This window comes from Lepus europaeus, chromosome 1 (assembly GCF_033115175.1).
Source record: "Lepus europaeus isolate LE1 chromosome 1, mLepTim1.pri, whole genome shotgun sequence".
In the NCBI taxonomy this organism is placed as follows: domain Eukaryota; kingdom Metazoa; phylum Chordata; class Mammalia; order Lagomorpha; family Leporidae; genus Lepus; species Lepus europaeus.
Genome location: NC_084827.1, coordinates 57266385 through 57284201, shown reverse-complemented (window position 1 = coordinate 57284201; position 17817 = coordinate 57266385). Strand labels below are relative to the sequence as shown.

Sequence of the window (17817 nt, the reverse complement as noted above, 5' to 3'; positions counted from 1 at the left end):
TGTATCTATTTAATTTCTTTTTCTTGCCTAATGGCTCTGGCTAAAACTTCCAGTATTATATTGAATAGCAGTGGTGAGAGTGGGCATCTCTGTCTGGTACTAGATCTCAGTGAAAATGCTTTCTGCTTTTCCCCATTCAGTAGGATGCTGGCCATGGGTTTTTCATAAATTGCTTTAATTGTATTGAGGAATGTTCCTTCCATACCCAATTTGCTTAGAGTTTTCATCAAGAAAGGGTGTTGTATTTTATCGAATGCTTTCTCTGCCATCTGTTGAGATAATCATACGGTTTTTCTTCTGCAGTTTGTTAATTGACATTGATTGATTTGTGAACGTTGAACCCTCTCTGCATACCAGAGATAAATCCCACTTGGTCCGGGTGGATGATCTTTCTGATGTGACGTTGCATTCTATTGACCAGATTTTATTCAGGATTTTTGCATCTATGTTCATCAGGGAAATATATCTCTTTCAATTCTGCATCTTTTTCAGGTTTAGGAATTAAGGTTATGCTGGCTTCATAGAAAAAAATTGGGATGATTCCCTCTTTTTTGATTGTTCTGAATAGTTTGAGAAGAATTGGAGTTAGTTCTTTAAATGTCTGGTAAATTCAGCAGTGAATCCATCCGGTCCTGGGCTTTTCTTGGTTGGGAGTGCCTTTATTACTGATTCAATTTCTGTCTCATTTATGGGTCTGTTTAGGTTTTCTATGTCTTCCTGGTTCAATTTAGGTAGGTTGTATGTGTCCAGGAATCTATCCATTTCTGATAGATTTCCCTGTGTGCTGGCATACAATTCTTTGTAGTAATTTCTGATGACTCTTTTTATTTTTGTGGTGTCTGTTGTTACATTCCGTTTTCCATCTCTGATTTTATTGAATTGGGTTCTTTTTTCTTGTAGTTAGTTGGGCCAGTGATGTGTCAATTTTGTTTATTTTTTTCAAAAAAGCAGCTCTTCATTTTGCTGATCTTTTGTAATTTTTTTTTTTTTTTGACAGGCAGAGTGGATAGTGAGAGAGAGACAGAGAGAAAGGTCTTCCTTTTTGCTGTTGGCTCACCCTCCAATGGCCGCTGCGGCCGGCGTATCACGCTAATCTGAAGCCAGGAGCCAGGTGCTTCTCCTGGTCTCCCATGTGGGTGCAGGGCCCAAGCACTTAGGCCATCCTCCACTGCCTTCCTGGGCCATAGCAGAGAGCTGGCCTGGAAGAGGGGCAACCGGGATAGAATCCGGCACCCCAAATTGGACTAGAACCTTGTGTGCTGGCGCCGCAAGGCAGAGTATTAGCCTGTTGAGCCACAGCGCTGGCCTGTAATTTTTTTGGGGGGGTTCAATCCTGTTGATTTCTTCTCTGATTTTAATTATTTCTCTTCTCCTACTGGTTTTGGGTCTGGTTTGCTGCAGTTTTTCTAAATCCTTGAGATGCATTGATAGCTCATTTGTTTGGTGCCTTTCCAATTTCTTGATGTAGGCACCTATTGCTATAAACTTTCCTCTTAACACAGCTTTTGCTGTATCCCATAAGTTTTGATATGTTGTGTTATCCTCATTTACTTCCAGGAAGTTTTTAATTTCTTTTTTGATTTCTTCTATGACTCACTGTTCATTCAGGAGCATGGTGTTTTCTTTATATTTCTCTACAAAATGGGAATTATTACAGTGCTTCAAATTTTCATAAAGAAATTTAAGGGATGAAATGAAATAATGTTTTCACAAGAAGTTTTATCAATAGATAATAGTTTCATATTAATTGATAGTCTTATTTATAAGTGCTACAATTTTCTGGCTTGGGATTACTTATGGTAATGCTTCCAAAGTGCTCAGTTTAGTTATATTTTACTTACTGACAAAGGGTAGTTGCAGATCTCTTAATTTCTAAATTTTGTTCTATCTCAATTAAAATCTAATAGCTAAGTCTCTACACAGAGATGTACAATTAAGATTATGTGTGAATCTATACGCAAAGAAACTTTCAAAAGATTGTTATAAATGGAATAAAAATACATTTATTTTGGTAAAGAAATTTTGAAATCTTTACATATCAGCAGTCCAAGTGTCAATTTCACTCCTATAGATTACCTATTAGGTACTCTATTACTTATCACAAACCAGAGAAAATGTATGATATTTGTCTTTTGGGGACTGGCTTATTCCACTAAGTATAATGGCTTCCAATTGCATCAATTTTGAGGAATTATGTTACAGTGTCTTTTTTTCCCCTCATACTATTTGTTGAACTATTTACTTAGTATAGGATTAATCTTATAAATATAAAATAAACTAAAAATAAATCTTTGTAAAAAATAAGAATGGGAATAGGAAAGGGAGGAGGAAGAAGAGTGGGAGTGTGGGTGGGAGGGAGAGTAGGTTGGGATAATCCTCCGCCTTGCGGCGCCGGCACACCGGGTTCTAGTCCCGGTCGGGGCAACAATCCTGTCCCGGTTGCCCCTCTTCCAGGCCAGCTCTCTGCTGTGGCCAGGGAGTGCAGTGGAGGATGGCCCAAGTGTCTGGGCTCTGCACCCCATGGGAGACCAGGAGAAGCACCTGGCTCCTGCCATCGGAACAGCGTGGTGCGCCGGCCGCAGCGCGCTACCGTGGCGGCCATTAGAGGGTGAACCAACGGCAAAGGAAGACCTTTCTCTCTGTCTCTCTCTCTCTCTCACTGTCCACTCTGCCTGTTAAAAATTAAAAAAAAAAAAAATAAGAGAAAAGAGAGTAGGTTGGGAAGAGCCACTATATTCCTGAATTTGTACATGTGATATACATAAAGTATGTTTCTTAAATAAAATTTAAAAAAAAACTTCAAGAAAAAGTGTTTATTATGAAGAAATTATGCATGTGTTTCTAATCATTTTTAACCAAAATAAATTTATTGTTTAATTATGTTTTCAATGTATGTCTGAATTTCCATCAATACCTTTGTGTATAAATTTATTTTGGGAATTTTGAATTCCCAAAAATGCATGGCCTCCTTATCATAAATGAAGCTTTGAGTTTTGAAGGAAGTCCCTTTATATATGTGAAGAATTACTATTATTCTATCTGCAGTCCTTAACTCAGTTGATCACATTAGGTAGCTAATGACACACACCTCGCATTCCTTGTGTTTTTAGCCTAGATAATATTTAGAACTGCATTGAACTACCCTAAACATGCATCCAAACTCAAAGGTGAAAGAAGAAAAAAGATTTTAGCTATCCTCTAAGCTCATTCCATTTGGTAAACATTTTTTTCAACATATGGTCTTAAGTGCTTCTATAACATCACTTCATGTGAATTAAACAAATTAGAGGCATGAGTTTAGCATAGCAGTTAAGATATCTACATCCTATATCAGAGTACCTGGATTTAATACCTCGCTCTGGCTCCTGATTCTAGTTTCCTGCTATGCAGATCCTGTGAGGCAATGCTGATGGCTCAAGCAGTAGGGTCGCTGCAACTCATGGGAGATTTGTAATGAGCTTCTTGTTCCTGGCTTTGGCTCCAGCTCAGCCACGTGCTTTGTGGATATTTGGAGAATGATGGAACACATACACTCTCTCTCTCCCTCTCAAATAAATACTTTGAAGTATAAAATTCTTGTAATACTATGTTTCCCAAAAGTGGGGTACAGATTATTTTACATAGTTAGCAGTCATTTTAATGATTAAATGACATAATAGACAAAAGAAAGTTTGATACATGACTCATTTCACAAATGCAAAGTATTTATATTATTACTTCAGATGCAATTATTGATAGTAATGCTAATATTACTGTAATTTAACTGTTTTACATTATACTGTTTAGATTATAAGTCTAGAATTGAAGAGATGTACCAAATTATTAAATATATTTATAATTTATTAAATACTTAATCCATTATGAAGCTTCTTGTCAATATCCAAAAAGATGTACCTGTAGTGCTAACTGTACATTCTTTTAAAGAGTCATTTGTGCTACTTCAGTATCAACATTCATCCTCCATATAACACATGTTCAAGCTCAAGAAGGATTTATCCTTAGGGCTTCCATAAAGTTCATTAAACTGAGTACTCTTGAGATAGTGATACTACTAAAAAATAACTCTAGCATATTACACACACATTGACAAGCTAAGAGATACAATTTACCTGGTTACAGCAGAAGTTTCAAGTGATCATCACTGTATTCTCCTGAGGCTCTAGATTATTTCTCACTTAATGACCTGGATAAGTAAGAGGTGCCCCTATGATTGATCTTGGTAATGTAGCAACTGGAAACTGGATTTGGAAATACAGAGGTGAAGTGCTAAAGGGCTGAGAGCACAGACCAGCAACTGTTCATCTTCTTTGGAAGGGTTGTCTAGTCACCAGTGTTATTCTCAGAGAAATGGCAACTGACCTAGTTACTTCATGAGACAAAGGTAATAGAGGAAATACGCATTAAACTCCAGGAATTCTGAAATTCTACTACCTCTGTTTAAAGTACCTTAGCAACAGAGTGACCAGTGGGTGTCTTTGGTGTGAGACCAGAAGTGGTTTGGGGAAGGTACAGCCACAGAGTTTCTCAAACCAGATGCCCTACTACAGCAAGATGTCTAAATGACCATCATTTTAATAAGGATGTTCTTAAGACTGGGCCAAGCCTAGCATTACAGCCTGGGTCCTCTCCTCTAGCTTCTGTCATCCTAAGGGAAGACTAAACTATTAAAAGTTTGAATTCAAAGAGCTTTTTGGCAACTGGACAATTTTTCAGATTCCAATCCATTTTCAGCCTATGGCCATCAGTCTCCACCAACCGGACCGTCCAAAACTAAAATTTTCATCAATCAGTACACTGCAACTTTCCAGACATAAAAATGCAAGAGCACAAATATCAAATGAGGTTTCAATTCCACTGCCTCTAGTCCTAAAGACACCTAACAGGCATTTAACTTGGGGGGAACCCAGAGTTTGCTTTCATTTATTCTTTCCCACACTCACTCAACAAACAGTAGTGGAGTATTTCCTATGATCCAGGATCTTTTTATACACTGTGATAAAGCAATGACCCAAAGAGCAAGATTTGTGCCCTTGGAGAAGAGTTATCATAGGGATGCCAGGGAAGATGTTCATATGAATCTTGTAGCTTGATGAAACCTAAAGAAGCCAAAGGCAGCCAAGTATAATCTGAGGAGAAGCATTCCAGCAGAAAAACAAAGCAAAGCAAAGCAAAACAAAACAAAACAGCACAAAAGCAGTGGGGTGGGAATGAGCTCATTGGACTAAGAAAATGTAAGAAAAGACCCAAAGACATAGAGAAGTGAGGAAGTGAGAATAGTATAGCATGAGATCAGAGAGGAAGGCAGGGCCCAGTGCTACAAAGTCTTGGGATCCTGTAAGGACTTAATGCTTTATTTGAAGTTCAGTTGCAAACTTTTGAAGGATTTTGGCTTGGGAGAGCCATGAGCTGGTTTTAGTTTTTAATAAATCACTGACTTGGTCAGATGATTAATGGATTCAGAAGTGACCAGGGTGTGCCTATTGCAATAGTTCAGGCAAGAGAGGATATTAATATGGACTAATCTGGCAGTTGGGAGGATGTGAAGATAAGATGAGTCAGGATATGTGGGGGTTACATTGGATTAGATGTCAAAACAGGGGGAATGCTGGGATCACAAATAAATCACAGGACTCCGGCTTGAGCAATTGGATGGATGAAGATGTCATTCAATAAGCTTGAGATGACTGTAGCAGGAATGTGTACTTAGTACTGTGTAGATACATGGGAGGTAAAAGAAATTGAAGTTTAACTTTAGAATTGTTAAATCTGAGATGCCTGTGGCACACAGAAAAATCCATGTAGGAGTTTCCATACATTAGTGGAATTTCAAAGGAGATATCAGTGATAGGTCCTTAACCTGTATCTGCTCTCCTTTTAGGGTATCTTAGAACAGTAAGTCTAAGATGCTTTCCTGAGATAATTTTTCTCTTAACAAATAAGCAATTACATATTTAATCTACAGAGGAGTCAGAATAACAGACACAAATCAACAGGTGTGGGCATTGTGGCACAATGGTTTAAGCCTGCATTTGCAACACTCACATTTCCTATCACTTCCAATCCAGCTCCCTGGTAATGTGCCTGGAAAAGCAGCAAATGATGGCCAAAGAACTTGTGTCCTTGCAACCCATTTGAGAAACCCACACTGCTTTTCAGGCTCCCAGATTTGGCCTGGCCCAGCCCTGGCTGTTGTGGGCATTTGGGGAAAGAACCAGCAGGAGTAAGTTTCTCTCTCTCTCTCTCTCTTTCCTTCTCTCTCCCTCTCTCTATTACTCTGCTTTTCAAAAATGAAATACATCTTTAAAAAATCCAGCATAAAACTGATTCCTAGGGCATCAATGACACATTTATACAGTTGAGACATGGCCTTGAAAAATAGAAGATTTTTCTGTTTTGTCTTTCTGTCTAAAGCATTTCTTAGTCATGGACTAGGAATGATAAGTGACAGCTGAACTGCCTACAGATGTTCCATCTTGTTCTCATAATAGTTATCTTCTCAATCCTTTGGCTTTTCTCTCTATTAAGAATTTTCTGTAAGAGAATCTTAAAAGCCCAGCTATTAATTGAGACACACAGTTAATGACTGATGATTGGCTTGTGATACCAAGTCAGTATTCTTGCAGAAGAATGTGTGGGTCTGAAGAGGTCCCTGCATGACTTAGAATTGTGTTGCTCAAATCTCCTTTCAAGGGAACCTGTTCTGAGGGGCTAGGTAGACAGATGGCCTCCTGAAGCTGGACCTTCCGAGCTGCCTGGGGGCCACACTGAGGTCACATGTCACCTGGACTGCTTCCTGTCATTGATGAGCATGGCAGGAGGGCCAGTGCTGGACCATCTCTGACACAGGAAATGAATCGGACTCCCTTCGCTTCGCTCCCCACTGTCAGCCTGGCCAAGACTTTTTGATCAGTGCTGCAGTCTGGAGCTCTCAGTCTCTATCCTCCATCTCTGTCCTGCGCAGCTGGTTCTGTCCCGATTGCCCCTCTTCCAGGCCAGCTCTCTGCTGTGGCCTGAGAAGGCAGTGGAGGATAGCCCAAGTGTTTGGGCCCTGCCCCCCATGGGAGACCAGGAGAAGCACCTGGCTCCTGGCTTCGGATCGGTGCAGCGTGCCGACTATAGCGGCCATTTGGGGGGTGAACCAACGGAAGGAAGACCTTTCTCTCTGTCTCTCTCTCTCTCACTGTCTAACTCTGCCTATCAAAAAAAAAAAAAAAAAAAACTTCCATTACTGTTTTTTCTCTGGGGTTTTCCAAGTTGTTTTCTTTTCTTTCCCCTCTATATTTAGTTGTCAGTCGTATTTGGAGGATGTCTGAGTCTACTTGTCTTTGATTTTATTGTTTCTTTTTTCCTGAGCCTCTTACACTTGAAATTTATATCTTCCACCAGATTTGAGATGTTACCCACTGTTTACTGTAGTATTTCTCTGCACCCGTCTATTGCTCTTTTCCTTTTTTGAACTCTAAGAACACAAATGCTAGACTTTGTGTAATTTACCACATAACCTTGGGGCTTTCTCAGTCTCTTGCCTCCGTCCCTCACATGAGGTATGTCCTGTACATGTACATCCCTTGGCTCATTCTTCTGTCAGCTCCATTTTGCTATTGGACACACCCATGATTTTTAAAGCTATTATATTTTTCAGTTATAAAATTTTCATTTTGTTTGTTTTTCTATGTTCTATGTCTTGGCTAAAGACTTATCATTTTTACTAAATTTTCAAACGTTTACTTTCACTTCATGAGTTTGCAACATTGCTACAGCTTGACATATTATTTATTGTATAATATATACACCAGGTCTGTTAAAAGTTTATGAAAAAAAACCACATGAATTTCAAATAAGGTTTTATATCAACGTATCTCAACTTTTAACTTTAAGAGCTTTTTTTTTCTTTTGACAGGCAGAGTTAGACAGTGAGAGAGAAAAAGGTCCTCCCTCCGTTGGTTCACCCCCCAAATGGCCGCCACGACAGCACGTTGCTCTGATCCGAAGCCAGGAGCCAGGCGTCTCCCCCTGGTCTCCCATGCAGGTGCAGGGCCCAAACACTTGGACCATCCTCCACTGGCTTCCTGGGCCATAGCAGAGAGCTGGACTGGAAGAGGAGCAACCGGGACAGAACTGGCGCCCCAACCGGTACCAGAACCCAGAGTACTGGTGCCACAGGCAGAGGATTAGCCCAGTGAGCCATGGCACTGGCCTTTAAGAGCTTTTATTTGTCTGTTTTTATTTGTTTAAAAAGGCAGTGAGACAAAGAGAGAAAGAGAGGAAGACAAAGAGCAAGAAAGAGAGAAATCAGCCATCCACTGGTTTACTCCCCACGTGCCCACAATAGACAGGGCTGGGCTAGGCCAAAGCCAGCAGTCCAGAGCTCCATCCAAGCCAGTTACATGGGTGGCAGGGGCTCAAATATTTGAGCCATCTGATAAACCATATTTTACTTTCATTTCTCTAGGAAGTTTTAGAAAACCCAGGTCATATAGTACAATATATCATATTAAATAATGCCACTTTTTAATAAATACTGGATGATGATGATGATAGAATGGGAGAAAGAGAGAAAAGGAGAAAGAGAGAGAGAGAAAGAGATATTGCTCTGAAAAAGACAGGAGTGACTGTGAATTAGAGTGAGATAACTACAAAATTATCATTATGTTGTCTGTTAGGGACTGGTGTTTTGGTGCAGCAGGTTGAGCCACTTAGGATATTTTTGCTCCTTAATCTAATTCCTACTTGGATTCCCATTATATTCATTTAACTATTCATTTAACAATACTATTTCAGTATTGTTCCAGAGACATCGAATCTCTTCTTATTTCACTTAAGTTTATGATCCTTTTCTTTTCTCTTCATATTGGGCTATTTAATCTAAGTTAAATGACTCTTATACTGTTGTTAATCCTGTCCCATGGATTTTTGATGTCATTATATTTAGTCAACAGTTTTAGACTTTCCATTTGGTTCTATTTCTTAATTTTCCTTTTTACCTGATGTTTTTATGTCATATTTTCCCAAATTATTTGAAAATATGTTCCTTTAACTCTTTGAACAGCTTTGTCAAAAACTGCACAGAAGAATCTGTTTGCCAAGATCAACATTTAGGCCAACTTGTACTCATGTTTCTATCAACTATTTTTTTACTTTTTCATAAATATAAATTGTTTTGCATGTCTAATGATTTTATGGTCTACTCTCATGAACTGTAAAGACTCTAGATCCTCAGTGTAGTCAGGAATTATCCCCAAGGTATAGAGATGAATACTTATCCAATCAACTGCTTTTCTTTTACCTCCCTTCCTCCCTCCCTCCCTCCCTTCCTTCTTTTTCCCATATTACTCTCATTCACTCTCTCCACCCCCCCAAACCCAGAGCAACTGATTGACTTTTCATCTCATCTTCATAGAAATGCAGGGTTGAATTTCTTCACACCATACCTCCTTTTTATTGTTACTATTTTTTTAAGCATTGCTTTATGTAGAATGATTTGCCAGATCTGATGAAGTGTTGTTGCTTGGTCCTCTATTTTGATACTTAACATTAACCTTTCATATTACCATTTGGAAGTTTCAAAATGCAGATATACGATGCTGATTATTTATACAGCTGAGTCCAGCATCTTGTTTATAGATGCTTTTATATAATACAAGTGTAAAGGAAGATGATTCTTCTGGAAAAATCCATTTAAAATTATTATGAAAAGTAGTACCTATCCTTGTGAATAAATGAAGGTTTATTTAAAAAGTCATCCAAACTAGGTGACCAGAAATGAAAAATAAAATTTTGTTGCATAATTGATATAATAAATTATGGGGAAATTCTGGGCATGAATAATAAATTGAACCAGAATCCCAATAACTCCTTCCTACCTAGTCTACTAAACCACTTAGGAAAGTAGTTGGTGAAGTGACCTCAGGCCAAGTCTAGCCATCATTGTTTCTATAAGTAAAATTTCATTGTAATTTTGCAGTTTTGCTGCACATACAGTGTTCTGTCAATTTTTTAAAAAATGCCAAAGCAATTGATAGGAATTATATACTACTGTAGTATTAATGATTTTGTAACCTTTATTATTTACTGTATATGAATGAAGTTGAATATATTTTCATCCATTTATTGTTTTTTGTTGTTTTTTTAAAGATTTATTTAATTTATTTGAAAGTTAGAGTTACACAGAGAGACAAAGAGAGGCAGAGAGAGATAAGTCCTCCATCTGCTGGTTCACTCCCCAGTTGGCTGCAATGGCCGGAGCTGCACCAATCTGAAGCCAGGAAACAAGAGCTTCTTCTGGGTTTCTCACATAAGTACAGGGGCCCAAGAACCCGAGCCATTTTCTACTGCTTTCCCAGGCCACAGCAGAGAGCTGGGTCCTGAACCAGCGCCCATTTGGGATGCAGGCACTGCAGGAGATTGCTTTATCCACTACACCACAGAGCCAGCCCCCATTCATTTATGTTTGCCACCTTTACCTATTTTCCTCTTGGGTATTATCATTTTACTTTTATGTGTCAAACTCTTTATTTAGTAGAGCCATTAAGCCTTTGACTATCTCAAACAATAAAAAGAAATATTCAAAAAAGAGTAAGATTAATACAATGCTGATTTAGAAGTCTCAGGATATTATCCTCCCTGACATGATATAAATAGTAATAAATGAATTAAAACTATAAGAAAAACCTCATGGGAACACATCCATGCTCATTCACTTATATGTTGGGTGAGGTCACTTCTGCGTGGTAAAAGTAAGAAGTTGCAACACAGAGCTGAGAGGTCCACCTGACCTAAAAAATTTACTGTCTTGTCAGTCCAAGAAAAATTATCAATCCCTGACATATTATCAGCCCAACAAGGATCAGAAAAGAGAGGAATTACAGCCCACTGAGTCCACAGGAATGATTATTTTTTTAGAATTTCTAAAAATACAGTTTTTGTATGTATGTTCTTTTTTTAAAGGTTTATTTATTTATTTGAAAGTCAGAGTTACACAAAGAGAGGAGAGGTAGTGACAGAGAGGTTTTCCATCCAATGGTTCACTCCCCAGATGGCCGCAATGGCAGGAGCTGCACTGATCCAAAGCCAGGAGCCAGAAGCTTCTTCCTGGTCTCTCACATGGGTACAGGGGCCCAAGGACTTGGACCATCTTCTACTGTTATTCCGGGCCTTAGTAGAGAGCGGGACAAGAAGTGGAGCAGATGGGTCTCGAACTGTCGCCCATATGGGGGGGGGGGGCGGCGTTAACCCACTGCGCCACAGCGCTGGCCCCAGTTCTTTTAAACTATTACTTTATATTTCCCTTACAAGGCCTTGCTCATCCATCAGTCTGTCACACTTCCTCACCTTCTCTTGCCTCATAGGCACCTACCTCTCTGATTTACCCTATCTAGTTTAGTCATTTAGCTGAACTATCTGCCTCATGAAGGAATTTGAATTTAAAACCTTGATGTAAACAGATCATAGGAAATATGACAGTGTAAATATACCACAGGCCCACATATGTGCTTTAATAAACATGTCCAGCTTCAGAAAAGAAAGCTAGATGAGCGAGTGATTTAATTTCTAATTATAACCTAGGCACTGGTCAATTAAGAGCAACAGCAATATGATTTAGTCTATGCAACAACTATTGACTCTCTTCTCTACTGTATTTCTGCATTCATGCTAACTGCCCTCATTAACTTTCCATACATCGCTTCTCGGCCTTTTGGCTAAGATCAAGTGTAGTAACTTTCCATACTTGCTTGTGATGTCTGTCAGAACTGCAACACCAGCAGCTAAATCCATGATAGCTCAACCTCATTCTTATTGCCAGTCTATAACTTCACTGTTGATATCCTCACTTGCTAATTAGTACAAGATGCCTATAGTTGGTTATCCTGATCGATAAATATTGATCAAATAACTGATATACTTTCTTATAAAAAATAGAAATTGAGAGAGAGATTTCCATCCACTGGTTCACTCCCCAAATGGTTGCAAGAGTAGGGGCTGGGCTGGGATGAAGCCAACAGCCTGGAACTCTATCCAGGTCTCGAATGTGAGTGGCAGGGCCCCAAGCACTTGGTCAATCTTCTGCTGCTTTCCCGGATGCATTAGCAGGAGGCTGGATTAGAAGCGGAGAAGCCAGTGTTCGAAGCGGTGTTCAAGTCGTTAGGTGGTATTCCCGGTGGTGGCAGTTAACCACTTGTATTGGTATTCTTTACTGAATCTCCCCCATGAGAACATGGTTGGTTTCATAAAAGTAAAGCCCTTCCACAAATGTGTGGGGCCTCCTGATGTCAGATGACAGCTGATCCCCAGAGAGTCACCTTTCATGACAGTCCCACACAGCCTCCAGTTTTTGACAAAAGTTCATTTTTGAATGTTCCCACTAGTTTAGGATTCCTGAAGCTTTGGCTCCTGCTTCTCAGCTTTCAGCCACGACTCTGGATTTGCTTGTCTTTTCACATTGAGGGGAAAAATGACCTGAAAACTCATCACAGAATTGTGTTTGGTATTTTTATAACTGCCTTGATATTCCATAACCTTTTTAAGTTTATGCTAATATTTTTATTTGCTGAATATGCAGGTTTTTCCACATATGGAAGTATATCTTCAACAAATCCTGTAAGTTTTACTTCTATTTTAGATCACTGTTTACTGACTATAAAGCTTACATTTGGGGAATGAGTAGTCAAGAAGTTTGAGGTGAACACTCTGAAATTTAGAAGAGCATTTGATCCGCTTATGGGGAGCTGAAGCGGCAGCATGGGTTCTTACCAGGATTAAATTCTTACCCTGAAGGTCTAACCCAGTTTAGATAATGTTCTAATCTCAATTTGTCGTATAATGATCTATTTTTATTTTAACTTCTGATTAGAAACAAAAGCACAATCCTTTTTAGATCATTATAATAGAATTCAAATTCTTCAATTCTCCAAGCAACATTTCATTCGCAGTGCTTTAGATTAACAACAACTAAGAATCTCAAAAGGTAAAATTAAAAGAAAATTGATAACAATATTCACAGATTATAGAAGAGTAAAAATTTGGACTATGGCAAACGATCTTTTAAATATCTGTGATTAATTTGTTCACTAAATTAGATGACAAGATGAATGATATCAGAGTACTGAAAATTACATTAAAATTCAGATAGATAAAATTTAAGAACCATAACAATACATTAACTGAAAATAACATCTCAGTTGATGGTTTGTCTAGCAAATTGGACAGTATGAGACAGAAAAGTAATGATCTCCATGATAAGTCAAATGACAGTACTTAGATTAAACAGAATAGAAAATGAAGGCATAGCAATATTTTAAACGAGCGTAAGTTCAGCAGATGGCAAATGCTCAGATGTACATCTGTAACCTCTGTCCTGTCCAAAAACTCTTCCCACCCCAAGTTGTTAAGAACTGTCCAGTACGTTTTCTAGAACCATTAGGTAGGAAAACAGAAATTAGCCCGTGTGTGTTAAAGTCTACAGAAAACAAGTACCTACACAAAGGAGTGCATCAGGCTCTAAACACTCTTTGGAAGCACTCTAGTATTTTACACTACGAAGTCTTGCCCACACCCTAGTAACTTTATAAGCGATCCCTGCATTCCCCCCAAGAAAAACACCCCAGAAGAATCCCTTCTGCCCTGATAACATGAGATAACACAACCTAAGAAGGCATTTTCACCTCTTGTACACCCAGGAAACCTTTTGTCGAAGAGAAGAGAGTGAGGGAAAAGAGAAAAGCAGGAGGAATTATACCCTTTTCCCTTACAAGCCCCAGTCTGGGCTCTTCGTTCTTTGCTGAGATGTCCACCTGGGCTGTCAGGTGCACTCTCTTCATTAAACCTTGCTGCCTGGCTTCCCTCAGTCTGAACGTAGGGTGGACACTGTCTCTCAAATCCACCTGGAACAGGGTCCACTCATTCTGAAGGGCATTCCCTCACTGAACCTTGCTACCTTGCTCACCATGACTCTGCCTCATGTCGGAAATTCTTACAGAAATATAAGAACCTCTATTCCAGCCATCTCCACTAACAGAATTATAAGATTAAGTAATAGAATTTAAAAATTTCCAAAATTGACATCAGATATTAATGTAAAGAATCATAAAATTATGAGCATATATTGTGTAAAAAATCTTGGCTCTTGGCTTCAGCCTGGCCCAACCTGGACCACTGCAACTATTTGGAGAGTGAATTAGCAGATGGTAGATTTCTCTTTCGCTCTCTCTTTCTCCCTCTCTCTTGTAACTCTGACTTTCAAATAAATAAATAAATTTTTAAAAACAAAAAGCATATGTACAAATTCAAACCAAAAATAATTTATAAAATCAAATACCCAGCTACCCAGGACAACATAGAAACTTAATAGTAAATTTATTTCATTTGATTTTTTAAATTGTCAATAATAAAGATAAAAGAAGAAATTAGTAAAGTAGAAAACTAAATATATACTAAAAATATAATAATAAAAGGCTTGATTCTTTTCAGGAAGGACAAATAAAATTTATTAACATGTAATGTATCTGAATGAGAAAAAGTGATCAGGCAAAATTTTCCAGTGCACGGTATGAAATATATATATATATATATATATATATATATATATAGGTAGTATCACTATTTAAGAAATAAAGAATATTATGAACAGTTGTGAGAATGAAAAATTAAATGTCATTTTGAATCCCTACAGAATCATTAGCTACTAATGATGCAGAAAGATACAGAAAACCTGAATAATCAAAGCTACTAATGAAATCAAATCCATAATTAATAAGCTCCACCAAATAATTATAGGACCACCTGGTATCACTGATAAACCAGCACAAAATTTTAAGTAGGAAGCAAAGTTAGCATGACATAATTGCTTCCAGAGAGTATAGGAAAAAAAATAACATTGTTTTCTAAACAATATTTTCTTCTATGCTTTTAAAAATATGCATCTACATGAAGTAGACAGGCAAAACAATAGAAGGAGGAGCAAGTCTTCTATATGAGATTCAAATAAGACCCAAATGGTCAAAAACATTAGAAAGTACTCATCTTCTTAGTTATTGGAAACATATTAATGAAATCAAAATGAGAAACTCTTGCATATTCTGAATGCAATAGAATAGTTAAAATTACAGAGACTAACAATGGCAAATTTTGGCAAGGAGAGGGAAAAACAGAATTCTCAAGCAGTGCTGTGAGTGTAAATTTATACAATCACTCTGTAAAGGTCTTTGAATGTGTTTACTGAATAAGCACACAGAAAACAGTTCTACAGTTTCTCTTATAAGCACCTCTATTAAGTATGAATATGAATTTCTGTTACCTACATAAATATAGGTTACTTTAAAAAGTCATGGAAATAAAATTAAGATATGTTTATTTTCATGCAAAAAATTTTTAGTCTGTGTAATTTTTTTTTCTAGTATACTTTTTCATGAATTTTTAAGGCCCCATAGTATCCATGGACTTCAAAATAAACTTTTCTTTTGATCCCATTTTTATACAAAATTTTTGAAGCATTCTAATGTTTCTTCCCATAATGCCTGTTTACTTGTATGGTAAAATTAGTTATGAAAGACAAAACTTTAACTGTTCACTAACAGATAGATTGTTATACATTCTTATACAAAAGTCTTTGCAACCATAATAACGAAGTCTTCAAAAACTAGTTTTGGGGCTGGCATTGTGGTGCAACAGGCTAAGCTGCTACTCAAATCCCATATAGGAGTGCCAGTTTAAGTCTTATCTACTCCATTTCTGATCCAGATCCCTGTTAATGCTCCTGGGAAACAGCAGATGATGATTCAACTTCTTGGATTCCAGTCATTCATGTGGTAGACCCAGGTGGAGTTCCTTGCTCCTGGTTTCAGCCTGACCCAGAGCAAGTTGCTGCAGACAGTTGGGAAGTAAAAAGCAGAGGGAAGATCTTTCTATCTCTCTCTCTCTCACTTTGTCTTTCAAATAAATTAATTAATAAATCCTTAAAAAATTAGCTTTGACCAGGAAAAGTTATTGGCTTAAGCAAAGAAAGATTGTCCAGTGGAGTAGAAGATTAGAAAGAGTTTTTTTCCTGGCCAGCACCGTGGCTCACTTGGCTAATCCTCCGCCTGCAGTGCCAGCACCCCAGGTTCTAGTCCAGGTTGGGGCGCTGGATTCTGTCCTGGTTGCTCCTCTTCCAGTGCAGCTCTCTGCTGTGGCCCGGGCCCGGGAAGGCAGTGGAGGATGGCCCAAGTGCTTGGGTCCCAGGAGGGGGCACCTGGCTCCTGGCTTCAGATAGGCACATCCTGCCGGTCCTAGTGGTCATTTAGGGGGTGAACCAATGGAAGGAACACCTTTCCTCTGTCTCTTGCTCTCTAACTCTGCCTGTCAAAAGAGAGAGAGAGAGGAACACCTTTCCTCTGTCTCTTGCTCTCTAACTCTGCCTGTCAAAAGAGAGAGAGAGAGAGAGAGAGAGAGAGAGAGAGAGAGAGAGAGAGAGAGAGGTTTTTCCTGAAATTAAAAACAAAGTATATTTTGAGCAGCATAGTGTAGTCAACTTAACTGAATTTTCTCAGAGTGTCTGAAAAGCAGTTTTGAGTTACTTTTTACTTTCCCAGGTCAGTTTATTATGGAAAATTCAAGTAGAATCCGTCAGTGATCCTAGACTGAAAGAGTTTTAGAATCTCAAACAGCATTACATGAGTGCCCCCTCCATTCATTGTGAAGCAAGCAATATTTAATGGTGTTAGTTTACATCACCATCCCTCTGCAGACATCATCAAATTGTATGGCAAAAAACTAAAGGTGTCAACAGAAATGTTGACTTTCAAAACATAAAAAGGATAGGATAATCTAGTAAAATATTTAATCCCTGGGGCTATTTCAAAGTTGCAGTTGATATGGGGAGTCAGTCAAGGATTGAGTGACTTAGGTCTAGGTGAGCTGGGATTTTTGCCAGGCTGGTGTTGTAACTTTATCCCTTCACCTGTCAATTTGATACTCAGGATGCACCTGTGTCTCATCTGGGACTAGAAAAGATGACCACATGGAAGTTGAAGTCTATGTGGAGGTGCCATAAAAATGCCAAATTCATCCATGGTAAAACCACACCCTTTGTTTATTAAATTAAAGCACCACCCCTACCTCATAAAGGAGACTGATAACCGGGGAGTTCCTCTTGGACCATACCTGGGATTCCCTGTCTGGCTTTTTCTCTCTCCTCATAAGCAACTCTCTCTCCCACTCATGATGGGTATCACTCTGCAGGGAGTGGTCCACTCTTACAGGTGAATATACGTTTCCACTCTGTCTCTGTTTTAAACAAATCCATTGTCACATGTGCATTATATGTAAGCCCCCATTTTATATACACATGAATTCTTATCTGAGTAGGGGCAAGACCCTGGAGAAAAGTGTAAGGTACCTGGACCCCCATCATGATAAAGAGCAGTCTTTGGTCTGTGTAAGGAAACACAATTAGTTGATTTACATTTTACTGAGTTAGACTAAAATGTTGTCTAGGTGAAAACACATCCTGCCTAAATAAATAATTGGCTCTTCATTGTTAACATGAGAATTTCAAGTCCTGAAGCTTGCATTCTTGGAATTGTAAGATGCTAAATATGCAAATTTTATATAAATGGTGAGTAGTTGCTTACTTATTTAGATTTAAATCAATGCATAAACTATACAGCAAACTTGGTAGAGAATTTTTACCGGTCATAAGGAAAGGTTTAAAATGACAGCAGCCTGAAAGTGATATAATTTACCTTTCCAGATTCATGTAACTTTTTCTCCTTCCAAGATAGTGTGTATTGTCTCAAAATAACTTGTAACAAATTTGTAACTTCATAGAAGACAGCAGTGGGG

The 17817-nt window shown here is 38.4% G+C and overlaps 1 pseudogene; it reads left to right on the top strand.

The window, feature by feature from the left end:
* Positions 1 to 11679: 11679 nt before the first annotated feature.
* LOC133768356 (U2 spliceosomal RNA) lies at positions 11680 to 11815 on the top strand (annotated as a pseudogene).
* Positions 11816 to 17817: the final 6002 nt, after the last annotated feature.